At 48.0% G+C, this 19,851-nt stretch overlaps 1 pseudogene; it reads right to left on the bottom strand.

The window, feature by feature from the left end:
* Positions 1 to 5,566: 5,566 nt before the first annotated feature.
* LOC148542802 (uncharacterized) lies at positions 5,567 to 19,358 on the bottom strand (annotated as a pseudogene).
* Between the last annotated feature and the right edge of the window lie 493 nt (positions 19,359 to 19,851).

Raw genomic sequence — 19,851 nt, forward strand, 5'->3', positions numbered from 1 at the left:
GCTAGGGTTAGGCTGCATGAGGTGAGGGTTACGGTTAGACTGCTGGAGGGGAGGGTTAGGCTGTACGAGGGGAGGATTAGGCTGCGGGAGGGAAGGGCTAGGGTTAGACTGTGGGAGGGGAGGGTTACAGTTAGGCTTGGGGAGGGGAGGGCTAGGGTTAGGCTGCGGGAGGGGAGGGCAAGGGTTAGGCTGTGGGAGGGGAGGGTTAGGGTTAGGCTTGGGGAGGGGAGGGCTAGGGTTAGGCTGCGGGAGGGGAGGGTTAGGCTGCGGGAGGGGAGGTTAGGCTTAGGCTGCGGGATGGGAGGGTTTGTCTGCGGGAGGGGAGAGTTAGGATTAGGCTATGGGAGGGGAGGGCAAGGGTTAGGCTGCACGAGGGGAGGGTTACGGTTAGTCTTCGGGAAGGGAGAGTTAGGCTGTACGAGGGGAGGGTTAGGCTGCGGGAGGGAAGGGCTAGGGTTAGACTGTGGGAGGTTAGGCTTAGGCTGCGGGGTGGGAGGGTTAGGGTTAGGCTGCTGGAGGGGAGAGTTAGGGTTAGGCTATGGGAGGGGAGGGCTAGGTTTAGGCTGCACGAGGGGAGGGTTATGGTTAGACTGCGGGAGAGGAGGTTTAGGCTGTATGAGGGGAGGGTTAGGCTGCGGGAGGGAAGGGCTAGGGTTAGGCTGTGGGAGGGGAGGGTTAGGGTTAAGCTGCGGGAGTGGAGGGCTAGGGTTAGGCTGCTGGAGGGGAGGGTTAGGGTTAGGCACTAGGGGCAGGGTTGGGGTTAGATCACGGGGGGTGAGTTAGGCTGCACGAGGGGAGGGTTAGGGTTAAGCTGCATGAGGGGAGGGTTAGGCTGCACGAGGGGAGGGTTAGGCTGCGTGAGGGGAGGGTTAGGGTTAGGCTGCACAAGGGGAGGGTTAGGGTTAGGCTGCGAGAGGGGAGGGTTAGGGTTAGGCTGCACAAGAGGAGGCTTAGGCTGCGTGAGGGGAGGGTTAGGGTTAGGCTGCATGAGGGGAGGGTTAGACTGCACAAGGGGAGGGTTAGGGTTAGGCTGCGGGAAGGGAGGGTTAGGTTTCAGGAGGGGTGGGTTAGGGCAGTGTTATAATACTTACATAAATCTGTCAGGATGCCGCTGTCGGTATTTTGACTATTTGCATCCTGAGCGTCGGGATCCCGTACCCAACCCCCGTAGGATACAACAGCTGATGCCGTCTAAAGAGCTTGGTACATTTCACAATTGAGCAGACCCCATGAAAAGCAGGCTGTTTTTGTGATTAATGTGTAATGGCGTTTCCCCTTTTTACATATAAGGGATATTTAATGTTTGCAGGTACTGCTCCTCTGAAAACAGCTGTTTTCTGACTATTCCCTGCTTAATAGTGATAATAGTGATAATAAATACGCCCCCAAACACCTCATTTTACTCTAAACCCCCCTAAATATATAGGGAATCTGCTTCCAAGAGCTGCTGGACTCTTATTGGCTGGAACAAGGGGCCTCATTCAGAGGCGGCAGCTTGCATCCTGATCGGCCGCCTCCATGTCGGTCGTTAGGCTGTGGGTTAATACCCACAGCTCTAACGACCGCTAACGGAGATGGTCGCAATGGTCAAGACCATCGCGACCATCGGGACTTACGACGAGACCCTACGGTAGGGTCTCGTCAACCTTAAGCCCCAGGGAGCTTCCTGCTCTGTTTGAGCAGGAAGCTCCCCACTGACATCACTGATGATGTCAGTGGGGACGTCCACAAAACGGCAAGCGTTCCGAAAGGAACGCCTCCGTTTGGCCGGGCACGCCCCCTGCCCGCCCAGCAAACGGAGCGAGCTGTCAATCAATATCGACAGCTCGCTCCGTCTGCTTCAAGCCCGTTAACGACGGGTGATCCGTCGTTAGCGGGGGCTCGCGCATGCGCACGACGGAGCAGTCTCCGTCGTGCGCATGCCCTGTGGACCAACATCGAGTCGGTTGTGAGCGCTCGCGACCGACTCTGAATAACTCTGCTGTTCTGATTAGTTGTTCATGTTATGACCTCCTCATGCACTGATGAGAGAATAATGAACCGCCTGTGAGTGTCGGCAGCCACTCAGCCAATTACAAGCAGTTTCCAACTAGGGGCTAATTAGAGGTGCAATTAATGTTGATGCCGATGAGAGTGTACGCATGCGTCCGAATTGTGCTGCGCATTTGTCCCGATGGGTACCGCTCTAAGGGACTGACTCAGCAGAGGACGCATTTGCTATCGCAGCTGCTAACATGGTAGCAGCTGTGATAGCTCTAATATCGTAATGCAGAAGGAGGCGCCAATGCGCAAATTTATGAACATCGGAAATCAGCGTAAAAAAAAAATTGTATCCTCTGCTGAATCAGACTCTAAGCCGCATATTTAAATCACATGCAAATGCAATATCAACAAAGTTGAATTGAATGTCCGGTGTTATGGGGTGGGAAGGAGAGAAACCATTGTCATTCAGGTCTGTAGGCCATATACGCCGCCATCTTCCCATACAGGAAGAGGTAGGACGAATATATTCATCATGTGATCGGCTGTCCCAATGACCATCTTTACCTCTGATTGTCAAACTATTTAGACCTGCTTAGATTGCTGCACAGTACCAGAGTACCAGATTCCTGCTGACCTCCTGGTGCCTCATGCCTCACAGTGCTACAAAGTGACAGTTACCATTTCTGTTCACCTCTTGGTGCTTTGGGCCTGATTCAGAGCCGGACGCAATTAGCGCTAGCTCGTCCAGAAAATAGGGGTGGCTATTCAAATGAACCGTTCGCTCTTTGCGGTCTGTTCACGCCTCTATGTCTGAACGAGCGAACCAAACTTGCGGTCGTTTTTTGGAAAACTGGCCGCTCGCATCCTACGTCATGTCCGCTATTTATTAGATTAATCGAGTACATCGACCAGCGTATGAACTGCTCGCTATTCTTGTGGTTGGTTTTTGCTACCACATATTTGCGAGCAGTTCTGGCTATAAAATAACCCAGTGACGTGGTCAATGACGCTGCTGTATTAATTATGCACACCCATAAAACGCCGTTTTGATCTTTAAGCACGCCTGCGTTCTGATCTCCACTCCCCGTTTTCAAGCACCTTCCCCTGTTACCACCCACATACACCTCATTCTGTCACTCAAATTATCAGGCATTCGCTATTTAGCGAGCACATGAATTTCGACTGCACTGACTGGTTCGCGCATGCGTATAACGATCCGTATGCATGCGCAGTTGGGCAAACATTGCTCGCCGCTTACGAGCGGCTCTGAATCAGGCCCTTTGTGTCTTCCTGTGCTACATAGTACCTATCACCACATTAAGGGGAGATATATACGAAGCTCTGGAAAGTGATCAATTGGAAAGTAATAAACTACCAACTAATCAGCTCCTAACTGTCGTGTTATAAGCTGTGTTGGAAAAATGACAGTTAGGAGCTGATTGGTTGGTATTTTATCACTCTACACTTTATCACCTTCCAGCGCTTAGTACATCTGCCCCTAACAGTCCTATTAGTGCCTCATACCTCAGGTCTATCTCTTTTCCCTCAATCCCTGCTGGTCATGTCTGGTGCTTTCCTGGGGGGGCTGCAATCTGCAGGATATCAGCAGCGGAGCCCAAACCACCATGCGGGCGTCCCTAGTAAATGGGAAGCAGTGCCAAACTAGCTCTGGCTGAATTGGATCTAAATGCTTCCTCGAGTATTGTAATGTGGAGAAAGTGCATGCCATAACGCGCAAGATCTGTGCGCAAAACTGTCTTTCCTTCAACTCCGCGCAGCCCTAATGTGCTCCCATAGAGAGCAAATAGCCATTTCTAAGTGCAGGGACTTACTATGAGGAATATTTAATAAGTTGCAAAAGGTAGCGGAAGGAGCGAAGTGTGGTCGCAGGCAGGGGCGCCGAGAGGGGGGGGGGGGAGCGGGTACTAATTACCTGGGCCCGGGCTTGTTGGAGGGGCCCGGGCCCGGCACTGCCCCCCCCCCCCTCTTACATCACAGCAGCCCAGCACATGCTGCTGTGTGCTGGGCTGCACTGGGAGATTGCAGCAGTCTACTATGCCTGTGGGGGGAGCGATCAAGCCAATCATCTGTAATCTTAGTAAATTATCCCTAGGGATGGCCATCGACCATCGATGATTTGAAATCTTCAGTGGTTTATGGCCATTGTCAAATACTTTTACCATCGATGGCAGAGAGCCAATGGTTCTTTGCCATCAATGGACGAGTGGGAGCCAATGTTTTTTTTTCTTCTGGATGGGTCGGAGCTTAGCCCACCCTTGGTGCCCGCTAAACCCCACACCTATTTTTGATTGGCCCACAGCCCGCCGTTCCCACTCACAGTAATGGCCATCGAGGGGTGCAAACCATCAATGGTTCACCATAGATAATAATGATATAATGTATTATAATGCAGAAGTTATTATTTGTGTTTCCTACAGGATAACTGATAATGTGTAATGTCCTGCACCTCCCAGCGCTGCTTCTGCAGTCTTCCACTATTCTCATTTGACATCTGCACATTATTGCTTCACTAGGGGCTTGATTTTGGGGTGCACGCAAGTGGTGGTGCACGCAAGCGGCTGATGTTTCCAGTCTGTACATGTGTCCAAGTCACAATGCGCATGCGTTGGTAAGAGGGGAGTGGCTAGCCAGACACTGACGTGTCACAGACAGTGACGGCATCTTTTAATGCTGTTGCGCCGATTCTTGCGGCTATGTTCAGACTGAGAATCTGTGCAGCCATAGGTCTGGTGCAATGTTCGATGGTGTGTCCGATGTGTGTCCGGTGGTGCCTCTTACTGCGCACAGCGATGGATGAGCGATGCAGCCGGTGGGCATCTCTGTACGAATCCTATCTGCATATAGGCGCAGTGGAAGCTGCAGTAGCTTGCACCCGTGAATCAGGCCCTTAGTTTTCTAGAGGTCTGCAGAACATTGCTCTGAATATCTCTAGCTATAAATGTATTATGAAAAGCAATTATATTTAAAAACCAAGGGGGGAATTCAATTGACCGCGATAAGCAGCTTATCGTGTAAAATTATACTTATTACGCTATTCTATTACCCATGGTTTTTGTGCCTGCAAATTTAGAGTTTTGTCAGTTTTCACCTCCTCCTGAGCATGTAATAAGTTGAGGAAAATCAAGGTAAAAATGTTGGGACTTGGGGCCTGATGCAGACACGGACGCAATGCTGCGCTCGCTCGCGATGAGAGATTTTTAGCAATCTACGCATGCGTATGAGTCGCAATGCGTGTGCGCGAACCAGTCATTGGGAAAGTGCTCTCCCATAGCCCGCAGTCGGGCCACTATTTTGAGTGACAGATAGTGCCGTTTGTGGGCGGTAACAAGGGAAGGTGCTTGAAAACGGGGGTTTGGATGTGCAAATGCAGGCGTGCATAATTAGCAATGTAGCGTCATTACACATGTGACTGGGTTGTATTTTAGCCTGAACTGCTCGCAATGTTGTGGTGGGAAAAGGCTACCACAAGCGCTGCGAGCAGCTCCGATGGCTCTCGATGTTCCCGATTAATCCTACAACTGCCGGAGATGACGTGTGTTGCAAGTGGCAAAGGGGCGTCTTTCTACAGGTGCGAGCGCATAGTACTTGGGGGTACTGTATGGATGGGACAAGTATTTGGGGGTACTGTATGGATGGGACAAGTATTTGGGGGTACTGTATGCATGGGACAGGTACTTGGGGGCACTGTATGTATGGGACAGGTATGTGGGGGTTATATATGGATGGGACAAGTATTTGGGTGTACTGTATGGATGGGACAGGTACTCGGGGGTACTGTATGGATAGGAAAGATATTTGGGGGTACTGTATGGATGGGACAGGAATTTGGGTGAACTGTATGGATGAGACAGGTATGGGGGGGTGCTGTGTGGATGGGACAGGTATTTAGGGGTGATATATGGATGGGACAGGTATTTGGGGGTGCTGTATGGATGGGACAGGTATTTGTGGGTGCTGTATGGATGGGACAGGTATTTGTGGGTGCTGTATGGATGGGACAGATATATTGTTGCGCTGTATGGATGGGACAGGTACTTGGGGGTACTGTATGGATGGGACAGGTATTTGGTGTTGCTGTATAGATGGGACAGGTACTTGGGGGTACTGTATGGATGGGACAAGCATTTGGGGCTACTGTATGGATGGGACAGGTATATGGGGGTGATGTATGGATAGGACAGGTATTTGGGGGTGCTGCATGGATGGGACAGGTATATGGGGTGCTGCGTGGATGGGACAGGTATATGGGGGTGATGTATGGATAGGACAGGTATTTGGGAGTACTGTATGGATGGGACAGGTATATTGTTGTGCTGTATGGATAGAACAGGTACTTGGGGATACTGTATGGATGGGACAGGTATTTGGGGGCACTGTATGGATGGGACAAGTATTTGGGAGTACTGTATGGATGAGACAGATATTTGGGGGTACTGTATGGATGGGACAAGTATTTGGGAGTACTGTATGGATGGGACAGGTATTTGGGGGTGCTGTATAGATGGGACAGGTAGTTGGGGTACTGTATGGATGGGACAAGTATTTGAGGGTACTGTATGGATGGGACAGGTACTTGGAGGTACTTTTATGGATGGGACTGGTATTTGGGGGTACTGTAGGGAAGGACAGGTATTTATGGGTGCTGTATGGATGGGACAGGTATTTGGGGGTGATATATGGATGGGACAGGTATGTGGGGGTGATATATGGATGGGACAGGTACTTTGGGATACTGTATGGATAGGATAGGTTTTGGAGGTGCTGTATGGATGGGACAGGTGTTTGGGGGTGCTGTATGGATGGGACAGGTATGTGGGGGTAATATATGGATGGGACAGGTACTTGGGGACACTGTATGGATGAGACAGGTATTTGGGGGTGCTGTAAGGATGGGACAGGTATGTGGGGGTGATATATGGATGGGACAGGTATATGGGGGTGATATAAGGATGGGACAGGTATGTGGGGGCACTGTATGGATAGGACAGGTATTTGGGGGTGCCATATGGATGGGACAGTTATTTGGGGGTGCTGTATGGATGGGACAGGTATTTGGGGGTGATATATGGATGGGACAGGTATGTTGGGGTGCTATATGGATGGGACAGGTATTTGGGTTGAAATATGTATGGGACAGGTATTTGGGGGTACTGCATGGATGGGACAGGTATTTGGGGGTGCTGTCTGGATGGGACAGGTACTTGGGGGTACTGTATGGATGGAACAGGTATTTGTGGGCACTGTATGGATGGGACAAGTATTTGGGAGTACTGTATGGATGAGACAGGTATTTGGGGGTACTGTATGGATGGGACAAGTATTTGGGAGTACTGTATGGATTGGACAGGTATTTGGGGGTGCTCTATAGATGGGACAGGTAGTTGGGGGTACTGTATGGATGGGACAAGTATTTGAGGGTACTGTATGGATGGGACAGGTACTTGGGGGTACTTTTATGGATGGGACTGGTATTTGGGGGTACTGTATGGAAGGACAGGCATTTATGGGTGCTGTATGGATGGGACAGGTATTTGGGGGTGATATATGGATGGGACAGGTATGTGGGGGTGATATATGGATGGGACAGGTACTTGGGGATACTGTATGGATAGGATAAGTTTTTGGAGGTGCTGTATGGATGGGACAGGTGTTTGGGGGTGCACGCCCCCTTTGGTACGAGACCCGGAGTGACAGAGTGCCCGTCGCTATCCGGGTCTCGCGCATGCACACGACGGAGCCGGCTCCATTATACGCATGCGCTCTGGGCCACCATCGACCTGGTTGCGAGCGTTCGGCGCTTGCGACCAGGTCTGAGTCAGGCCTGCAATCCCGAAAACAACATTTCCACTGCATTTCAGCCCTGCCACAAAAGGACCAGCTGACATCATGTCAGTGATTCTCTTGTTAACATAGGTGAGATGTTGACGAGGACAAGGCTGGAGATCACTCTGTCATGCTGATTCAGTTAGAACAACAGACTGGAAGCTTTAAAAGGAGGGTGGAGTTCTTCCTCTGTTAACCATGGTTACCAGCAAGGAAACATGTGCTGTCATCATTGCTTTGCACAAAAAGAGCTTCACAGGCAAGGATATTGCTGCTAGTAAAATTGCATCTAAATCAACCATTTATCAGATCATCAAGAGCTTCAAGGAGAAACGTTCAATAGTTGTGAAGAAGGCTTCAGGGTGCCCAAGAATGTCTAGCAAGCGCCAGGACCATCTCCTAAAGTTGATTCAGCTACGGGATCGGAGCACCACCAGTGCAGAGCTTGCTCAGGAATTGCAGCAGGCGGGTGTAACAGCATCTTCATGCACAGTGAGGCGAAGACTTTTGGAGGATGGCCTGGTGTCAAGAAGGGCAGCAAAGAAGCCACTTCTCTCCAGAAAAAACATCAGGGACAGACTGATATTTTGCAAATGGTACAGGGATTGGGCTGCTGAGGACTGGGATAAAGTTATTTTCTCTGATGAATCCCCTTTCAGATTGTTTGGGGCATCTGGAGAAACGCTTGTCTGGAGAAGGAAAGGTGAGCGCTATCATCAGTCCTGTGTCATGCCAACAGTAAAGAATCCTTAAACCATTCATGTGTGGGGTTGCTTCTCAGCCAAGGGAGTGGGCTCACTCGCAATTTTGCCTAAGAACACAGCCATGAGTAAAGAATGGTACCAAAACATCCTCCAATAGCAACTTCTCCCAACCATCCAAGAACAGTTTGGTGACGAACAATGTCTTTTCCAGCATGATGGAGCACCTTGCCATAAAGCAAAAGTGATAACTAAGTAGGTCGGGGGAACAAAACATCCAAATTTTGAGTCAATGGCCAGGAAACACCCTGGACCATAATCCCATTGAGAACTTGTGGTCAATCCTCAAGTGGCGGGAAGACAAACAAAAACCAACAAATTCTGACAAACTCCAAGCATTGATTAGGCAAGAATGGGCGGCCATCAGTCAGGATGTGGCCCAGAAGTTGATTGACAGCATGCCAGGGCGAATTGCAAAGGTCTTGAAAAAGAAGGGTCAACACTGCAAATATTGACTCTTTGCATAAACTTAATGTAATTGTCAATAAAAGCCTTTGACACTTATGAAATGCTTGTAATTATACTTCAGCATACCATAGTACAGTGGTTCCCAAACTTTTTTAAATCACAGTACCCTAAGAGTAACAGCATTGCTTTCACGTTGCCCCTGAGCCAAAAGTTTGTTATTGAGAAATTCAGAGAAAAATTTAGTAAAGTAGTAAAGTGAAGTAAATTGTGCTGACTTGTCATCCTTAGGCTCAGTTATGTGATGGGGACAGGTTTGTGCTTCTGTTTGTCCACATATTTACATTACATTGACCATAAATAATTTGATTTTGTGCTGGGCCACCAACTGCAAGTGTCCCGAGGCACCCCAGGGTGCCACGGCGCACAGTTTGGGAACCACTGCCATAGTAACATCTAACAAAAAGGTCTAAAAACACTGAAGCAGCAAACTTTGTGAAAACAAATACTTGTGTCATTCTCAAAACTTTTGGCCATGGCTGTCACGGCCGCCCAATACATGGCTCCTCTTCCCAGCACCTGAGAAGCTACCATAACCATATACTAGAGGCGGGCTACGTGTCAGACCATTAGATGCCACTTCCTTTATCTATAGCCTGTCCCCGCTCATTAATGTCACTGTTCCTCAGCAGCTTCTCATGCCAGTGTGACTTTGGTGTCCACCCACCTCACTCCTCCCTGATGGCAGCTCTAGCCGTGGACCTGTGCGGCGGGGCCGAGCATAAGTGCGACTGCAGATCTTCTGGGAACTTAAGGTCAACAAGGATGCACCAGACGGAGCTGTGGGTAAGAGGGCATGGGAGGCGGGGGCCTGGGGCACCAGTGACTGAGTCTGGGGACAGGTCTTTGGTGGAGCAATTTCCCGGCATGTGAAGCAGTTGGCAGTAGAATGGGCATTTTGTGATTTGTAGTTCCAACACAGTAGCAATCTTACAGTATCTTGACTCAAACTCAGTCCTAAAAGCCCTCACATCAGATAGTTTTCCCTGACATCAGGGGTATCAGGAGGGCTCCCCACCCCGTATCAGATGGCTTTCCCCTCAATGAGGGGTATCAGGAGGGCTCCCCACCCCACATCAGATGGCTTTCCCTCTATGAGGGCTATCAGAAGGGCTCCCCATCCCACATCAATGGCTTTCCCTCTATGAGGGGTATCAGGAGGGCTCCCCACCCCACATCAGATGTCTGTCCCCTCTATGTGGGGTATCAGGAGGGCTCCCCATCCACATTAGATGGCTTTCCCCTCTATGGGGGTATCAGGAGGGCTCCCCATCCCACATCAGATGGCTTTCCCCTCTATGAGGGGTATCAGGAGGGCTCCCCATCCCACATCAGATGGCTGTCCCCGCTATGAGGGGTATCAGGAGGGCTCCCCATCCCACATCAGATGGCTGTCCCCTCTATGAGGAGTATCAGGAGGGCTCCCCATCCCACATCAGATGACTGTCCGCTCTATGAGGGGTATCAGCAGGTCTCCCCATCCCACATCAGATGGCTGTCCACTCTATGAGGGGTATCTGGAGGGCTCCCCACCCCACATCAGATGGCTTTCCCCTCTATGAGGGGTATCAGGAGGGCTCCCCATCCCACATCAGATGGCTGTCCCCTCTATGAGGGGTATCAGGAGGGGTCCCCACCCCACATCAGATGGCTTTCCCCTCTCTGAGGGGCATCGGGAGGGCTCCCCATCCCACATCAGATGGCTTTTCCCTCTATGAGGGGTATCAGGAGGGCTCCCCATCCCACATTAGATGGCTTTCCCTCTATGAGGGGTATCAGGAGGGCTCCCCATCCCACATCAGATGACTGTCCGCTCTATGAGGGGTATCAGGAGGTCTCCCCATCCCACATCAGATGGCTGTCCCCTCTATGAGGGGTATCTGGAGGGCTCCCCACCCCACATCAGATGGCTTTCCCCTCTATGAGGGGTATCAGGAGGGCTCCCCATCCCACATCAGATGGCTGTCCCCTCTATGAGGGGCATCAGGAGGGGTCCCCACCCCACATCAGATGGCTTTCCCCTCTATGAGGGGCATCAGGAGGGCTCCCCATCCCACATCAGATGGCTTTTCCCTCTATGAGGGGTATCAGGAGGGCTCCCCATCCCACATCAGATGGCTTTCCCTCTATGAGGGGTATCAGGAGGGCTCCCCATCCCACATCAGATGGCTTTCCCTCTATGAGGGGTATCAGGAGGGCTCCCCATCCCACATCAGATGGCTTTCCCCTCCATGAGGGGTATCAGGAGGGCTCCCCATCCCACATCAGATGGCTTTCCCCTCTATTAGGGGTATCAGGAGGGCTCCCCATCCCACATCAGATGGCTTTCCCCTCTATGAGGGGTATCAGGAGGGCTCCCCATCCCACATCAGATGGCTTTCCCCTCTATGAGGGGTATCAGGAGGGCTCCCCATCCCACATCAGATGGCTTTCTGTCTATGAGGGGTATCAGGAGTGCTCCCCACCCCACATCAGATGGCTTTCGCCTCCATCTATACAGGTCACTATCTTATCTGTGACTAACACATAGCTGTATATACCAGATTTATATTAGTAAATAGGCCTAATAGAAACAAATTCACATATTTTATATTAGTGTTTTTGTGTGTATGTATAGATAGATAGATAGATAGATAGATAGATAGATAGATAGATAGATAAATAGATAGATATGAGATAGATAGATAGATAGATAGATAGTTATGAGATAGATAGATATATAGATATGAGACAGATAGATAGATAGATAGATAGATAGATAGATATGAGATAGATAGATAGATAGATAGATAGATATGAGATAGATAGATAGATAGTTATGAGATAGATAGATATATAGATGATAGATAGATAGATAGATAGATAGATAGATAGATAGATAGATAGATATGAGATAGATAAATAGATATGAGATATATATATATGTATATATATATATATATGCGATAGAAAGATAGATAGATAGATATGAGATAGATAGACAGATAGATATGAGATAGATAGATAGTTATGAGATAGATAGATAGATAGATAGATATATATGAGATAGATAGATAGATAGATAGATAGGAGATAGATAGATAGTTATGAGATAGATAAATAGATAGATATGAGTTAGATAGATAGATAGATAGATAGATAGATAGATAGATAGATAGATAGATAGATAGATAGATATGAGATAGATAGATAGATAGATAGATATGAGATAGATAGACAGATAGATATGAGATAGATAGATAGATAGATAGATGTGAGATAGATAGATATATAGATATTTCCCCTTTTTTACGGGGGGGGGGGGGGCACCAAATTATAACTTGCCTCCGGGCGTCTGGGATGAATTTACGCCACTGGATGGAGCCTGGCAATCTCGTATTTATCAAGTAGAAATACTGTAATGAAATGTAACCTCATGTTACTAATGCAGGGCATACACTATACAATTATCTGTCAGATATCTGTCCAATCTGGCTGGTTGGAATGAAAATCTGGTAATGTATGGGAGCAAATGACAATAAAAATTTGCTCCCAAACACCAGAAAACAACCAGATTTTCCTTCCCACCAGACAGATTTGACAAATATCTGACAGATAATTGTAGAGTGTATGCCCTGCATTAGTTATTGGCCATAGCTTTATGAGACACTTTAATAAATCGTTTCCATGTCATAATGTAACAGAAAGAGATAGAGCACAGACAAATACACACCTGTCATTGGTGAATCAGCCTGGAGAGGGAAATACAATATATCACACATTAAATGGCAGCATCGGTTTAATCGCTGTAACATTTAGGCCGTATTCAATTAGTTTCACACCCACAAAACTTTTTCGCATGCCACACTTTTTGACGACTCCGCGTGTTTTAGTCGCGGAAACTTTTCACGCGCGCTCTTACTATTCGCTGTATTCTATTCCAAAGGACGCGAAAACGTGTCCCGGCGAAACTATAGCATGCAAAAAGTGTTGGCAGAATTGGGAAAATCAGTCTGAAGCCCCCCAAAAGATGCGGTAACATTGGGGATCAATGTAGATGTCCCCGATTAGTCCTATTTGGGCACCCCTGCATTTGCTCCAAAATAGCGTCTTTGTACAAGTGGTGAAGAATGGCATTAAGCAGTTTTTTTTTGTGAAAATAAGTAGTCCTGATTGACTGAGAGAGCCGTCTGTCACGGCTCTCAGCCAATCATCATTAAGCCCAATGAAAACACTACAAAGGAGGAAAAAAAGATGGTGCCTGCCATCCCCCGCCATCTGACACCGCCGGCACCCCCCACTGCCGACACCGCTGGCACCCCCACTGGCAGCATCCACCACCGCTGCCGACACTCCTGCACTGCTGCCCAACATACTGAGGACACCATCAGCGACCACCCACACTGCCGACACTCCCACAGTGAGGACACCACAAGCACCCCTTCACTGCCGACACAGTCAGCAAACCTGCACTGAGAACACCAGTGGCACCCCCGCTCTGCCGACACAGCCGGCACCCTGCATTGAGAACACCCCTCCACTGTCGACACAGTCAGCAAACCTGCAATGAGGACACCGCTGGCACCCCCGCACTGCCGACACAACCAGCAAATCTGCACTAAAGATACCGCTGGCACCCCCGCACTGCCGACACAGCCAGCAAACCTGCACTAAGACACCGCTGGCACATCCGCACTGCCAACACAGCCAGCAAACCTGCACTAAAGACACCACTGGCACCCCCGCACTACCGACACAGCCAGCAAACCTGCACTAACACACCGCTGCACCCCCGCACTGCCGACACAGCCAGCAAATCTGCACTAAAGTCACCGCTGGCACCCCCGCACTGCTGACATCACCGATACCCTTCAGTGAGGACACTGCCAGTACTGCAGCACTGCCATTCCAAGTACTGAGGACACCATCAGCAACCCCGCTCTGCCGACACTGCTGTCACAGTAAGTGCACTATTGGTGTATCCAACCAACACTGTATAACACACTGTATCCGTGTTGGAAATTAGAAACTGAACTGCCACATGTTAGTGCCGCCCACTGTGTCACCTAGCTTAGTCAGCCAGCTAGCTGGATGCAACCTTTTGGCCTAAACTAGATGAAGCAAATAATATTGTGAGGTGGTCAAAATTGATTGGAAATTACTGTTAATAAATGTTATTGAGGTTAATTATACTGTAGGAACAAAAACAGGCCCATTTTATGTGATTTTAGCTGTTTTTATGATTTTTTAAGAAAAAATCCAGATCCAAAACCAAAACACGAAAACAAAACACGGAGGTGAGGTTTTGGCAAAACCAATCCAGATCCAAAACCAGGGGAGATCCAGATCCAAAACCAAGACCAAAATACGGGGGTCGGCGCACATTTCTACTAAAAAAAACGCACATTCAGCAAACACCTGCAATTATAAAACCTCCCCCATACTTGCAGACCCCCCAAAAGTCTATTTCGCTAGTTTTTGTGTTTGTACCCCCACTTTGCACTTTTTTGCCCTCATTTTCAAAGTGTTTTTTTGGGGTATTTCTCTTCTTTTTTTTGCATTTTTTTTACGCAGTTATCTTTTGGGGGACTGTCCACAGGGTACAGAGTGGTTTCCGCACCTTTGCACCCCAAAATCGCAATTCTGCATTTTTTCCGCCGGGTATTCATTGGTGAAACTTTTTTCGCCTATTACATTGCATTGACTTTCCATGTATGCGAAAAGTCTTTGCATTTGAATACGGTGATACTTTTTCGTGGAGTCGGACTTTTCGCCGGCAATTGAATACAGGCCTTAGGACCTTAGTCAGAGGCAGCCGTACAGTCTACGACCGCATGGCCGCCTCGATGTTTGGCCAGTGCGCATGCGCACGAGGGAGCCGGCTCCCTCGTGCGCATGCGTGAGACCCGCGGGTCTCTTTCCAAAGGGGGCGAGCTGTCGATGTTGATTGACAGCTCGCCCCGTTTGGAAGGCGGGCCGGGGGGGTGGCAGGCCAAACGGAGGAGTTCCCATGTGAACGCCTGCCATTTGGGGGAGGCCCCACTGACATCACTAGTAAACCCACAGCCTAAAGACCGAAACAGAGGCGGCCGGTCAGGATGCAAGCGGCCGCCCAGTTTCTGAGCAACCTCTTGCATCCTCCGACCGCCTCTGAATGAGGTCCTTAGTCTGTAGAAGTGGTTACAGTCCTGCTTTGGTCTTTAATACAAGTGTCTAACTACATAACAACAGGTCTGATTGTACAATAGTGGTTTGTGCACAGTGCAGCCATCTACCAAAGGACTTTTCTTCACAGTTGGATGTAAACACAAGTTGCATTTACTTTTCCCTGGCAGGTTGCACTTAAGAATCAATACAGCAAGGGCTCAGGACGCTGGTTGGAGGGGGCGTGTAGACGCTGCCAAAGTACTGTGAGGGGATGTTGATGTTAAATGCGCTTAAAATGGCTACCTCTAAGACTGAAATGCGCCTGTTTGGAGGGACGTGACTTGCAGGTACCCAAACCCTGGTGCAAGTTGCTGCTGATGACAAGCCCGGGTGGCAATGCACATAGGACAGTTATGCAGTAAAATTGCTACGTCTGAGACCTGATAGCGGGATTACGGGATTATTTGTTTAAATAATAAAGCACGTTTCTTACTCTGTTCGGGTTGTTTGGGTACAGTAAGTTGCTGGAATGTCTATTAGTGCGAATTTTAAAAAAGTGTAAAAATGTGTCTTACTTAATGGGCACTTCACATACACCAGGGGATATATTTACTAAAGGTTGATTTTAATTGATTTTGATCAATTTAAGATTTTTAAAAATTGATCAAAATCTATTAAAATTGACCTTTAGTACATATACCCCCAGGTCACTCGGGTAGTTATTATCTACACTTTCTGACCACTTACTGTAATGTTTATGAGCTGTGTACAGTGTTTTTGAGCATCTTTTGCGCTGACAGAGAAGCCACGCCTCCTGTTGTATTACTGGTGCATCTGCAGCTCGCATGCAGTGGGAGGGGTATTTGTTAATTATGCAGAGTAGGCCACATCCTGCGCTTATGGCCAACTCTGAATAGGCTGGAAAATGTGATTGTTTTTTCCCCTCTCTGGTCGCGTTTTACATTTGCGTCTAAATCTGAATGAAGTCTGTAGATACAGTGTACAGTAGATTTGGGGTTTAATTTAATTTCTACTGGTATGAACTCAAAATAATAGTGGGAAAAGTTTGAATCAACTGTATATAGTGCAGCTTTTCAGATGATCAAAACGGAACATTTAAGCCAAATATTCATCAGTTTTGTGATGTATATTTCCAGGGGCGTTGCAAGGGTTCTCAGTGCTCCAGGCAATGCTTCAGCCTGCCACCCCTCCTCCCTGGGTACCAAACTGGGAGGTTTGGAGTAAAGAGTATTAAGAGTAACACTGGGGTTAGCACTGTAGTAGCTACAGGAGCCGGACTGGACTGGACTTGGAGAGTATACTAGATGCGGAATGAAGTTGGACTTGAAATGTAGACTGGAGCCAGATTGGGACTGGCCTTGGATACAATTGGATTGAGACTGATGATGATAGGTACCAGCTGGTGCCGATGGTAACCGGTAATGGCTCGACCGATGTTAACAGGTAATGGCTGGAACCGATGGTAATGGGTGTCAGCTGGAACCGATGGTAACAGGTAATGGTATCGGTTTAGACTGATGGTAATAGATATCAGCTGGAACCGATGGTAACAGGTAATGGTATTGGCTGAGACCAATGATAATAGGTATCGGCGAGGACTGATGGTAATGGTAGCGACTTTACTGGTAAACCATAAACAGCAGTCAGGGAGCTGGAGCCTAGAGCAAATAAAAAGTGACAAAGTTCAGGCACTGAATGCTGTGAGTGCAGGATACTTATACCCTTGGTCTCACAGGGATTGGCTGATGTAGTCAGGTGGTCTGGGAGCAGCGCTCAGAGTGGTGGAGGAAACTCAGTTGACTGAATCCAACATGGCTGCTTCCATATGGTTTAGGATGGAATTCTGGCATGCAGCCTGAGTACTAGCATGTTATGGAAGTGTAGAGGGAACATCATGTACAGAGAGCAATTACATCTTCAATCTCTGCCGTTCAAGACCAGCACTACCATGTGTACTATCCCCACTGTTCCAATGAGGAATCTGCAGAGTTCACAAATAGAAGGAGACTCAGGTGAGTAATCAGCTTGGAAGGAATAGCACAGACTAAAAACACACACTGGAAGTGTTGCAGATCTCCATAGGTCAGGTGGCAGGGGTAAGTCATAAGACAAACAAATGAAAGAGAAGTCAGGATCGTGACAGTACCTCCCTCTTCATGGGTGGACTCCGGACACCCACATTGAATCTCCGAACTAGCTGAAGCAGAATTCCATACCGTTAACTCGAGAGGTAGAATCCGGAAAAACCCATGAACACTCACAAATTGAAGTTCTCAGATGGCTTCAAAATATAAAATTTTCAACAGTAAGACTTTTGTTGTCGGAACAAGTGGACCATCCATCAGCACTGTAAACAAAATTTTCTGCCTGGGAAAATACATGACTAGGAAAGATAGGATCCCCATAACGTAACTTGAGTCATCTATAAACTCACTTTCAGAATCAGAGTCCATATCCAAAGTGTGCATTGGATCATTTTTTTCTGGAAACAGCAGAGTTTGAATCAGATGATGCATCCATATGACTGGAATACCCAAAGGAATCAGAGGATGAACTGAGGGAAGCATAGCCCATACTTAAGTCAACAGGCTGTTGACTTTGAACTGTTTCTTGAGTATTTCTATTCTTGTGATTCCTAAAATTCCAAATGTATTGATCTTGCTCGGAAAGCAATGGATATCGAAAGGGCTGAGTAGACGATGAATGCAGAAGATTAGTACTCAGAGGGGAACTGCTGTAGGAAGGAGACAAGGAAGTATAGACAAGGACTTTGTATAGACTTTGGAATGTCTCGTCTCTTGAAGGCTTGGGGATTTTTTACACACTTGTCACATAAACCAGGATCTCTTGCAGACTAGGAAGGATACACAAATGGACTTGAACTAACTTGTTTGGAAGCAAATTCCTTTTGAACGGCTTTAGTGAAAGTGGTGAGATCATTAAGTAACGGATCTTTAGATTCAATGAGTGGGTTAGCCCATTCCAAGGTTTTACCTCTAAAGAATATTAGCAAATATTTAACAATGTTGGTGGGAGTAATACTCATTAATAATCCTGACTCAATATCAGTGAGGCATTGGTGTGCCAATGCATGGTACTGAGTAAAATCTCCAAATGGGCGCTGGGGCACCAGATTAGCTTTGGAAGGTTGAAGTTTGCGAAGCACACTCAGGGGCAGATATAGAATTAGCTTGCAGACGTTCAGACTTTTGAGAGAATGCCATATCTGAGGCTGACTGGAGTCCTTTCTTCGAACCAACAAATGGGACCAGATAGGATCCAGAGGAACTGGAGTTGGCTACAACCAAAGAAGCCCTTGAACAGAGTCTGTGAACACTTGAATCAGTTGAAACTTAAGGAGGTGGAATCTGGCTCTAACCAGACCGCGTAGAACCCCAATGTTCAGATGGCCTTTCTTCTACCTGAACCATACTAGCAGTCTTGATTAACTTAGTAGAATCCAAAGACAGAGTCTGGTAATCAGACTGTCATCCAACATGGTGATATTCTCAGGCGATGACTGACAGGAGTCAATATCCAAATCTGTGATACTGGAGACTCCTCCTGGGACTGAGGGTCTGGAGTCTCCCTCTGGGGTTAGCAGATTAGATGTGTCTCCTAGAGTTGAAGACTCAGATGCCCCTCCTAGGTAATTCGGACAACAAATGGAACCAGGTTGGGTAAGGAGACACTTGAAATAGTAGGAATCAAACTGGACTGAACCCAATTAGAATCGGAGATCCTTGAACCAGTTGGAACCAGATTGACTCTGGAGGGACTTGAATCAGTTGGAACTGAAAGAAACGGAACTGAACTTGAATCAGATTTCCTCGAACCGGAGGAGCTCTTGGACAGATGAGTGGAACCAGATGGAGTCCAGAGGAACTTGAGTCAATTGGAACTGAAGGAGGCTGAACTGAATTGGAATCAGATTTTCTTGAACCGGATGGAACTGGAGGAGCCTTTGGACAGACAGGTGGAACCGGATTGAGTCCAAAAGAACATGTCAGTTGGAACTGAGGGAGGCTGAATCCAACTAGGACCGGAACAGGCAGAGTCCAGGTGTTCAGCTAAGTCATCTAGGATCTGAACCTTACTGATCGAAATGTTGATGGCACTTTCTAGAAGTGACTGACAGGAGTCCATGACTTCCTCCATGGCACTATGAATCCTATCTGGAAACTTGGCCCACCTGTGGTTAGAACATTTGGTACCTCTTCTTAAACTGGTGAAGCAGATGCCCCTTCTGGGGCTGTGGAATCACATTCCCCTCCTGGGGCTGGAATATTGGATGCCTCTCCAGAGGCTAGCAAATCAGATGCCTCTTCTGGGGCTGCAGATCAGATGCCCCACCCACGTGTGCAGAATCAGATGCCCTTCCTGGGGCTGGAACATCATATGCCTCTCCAGGGGCTGGCAAATCAGATGCCTCTCCTGAGGCTGATAAATCAGATGCCTCTCCAGAGGCTGTCAAGTCATATGCCTTTCCTGAGGCTGGCGAATCTGATGTCTCGTTAATTATGAGAGAATTAGACATTCTCCTTTGGTTCCAAAATTTGGAGTAGAACCTTATTGTTATGGGACCCCAATCATAAACTTAAGCCATCTCTTGGATGGTAGACATAACCTCTTTGCCCGGGGCTGAGGTAAC

Source organism: Taudactylus pleione, unplaced genomic scaffold (assembly GCF_031769625.1).
Source record: "Taudactylus pleione unplaced genomic scaffold, aTauple2 ptg000008l, whole genome shotgun sequence".
NCBI lineage: Eukaryota > Metazoa > Chordata > Amphibia > Anura > Myobatrachidae > Taudactylus > Taudactylus pleione.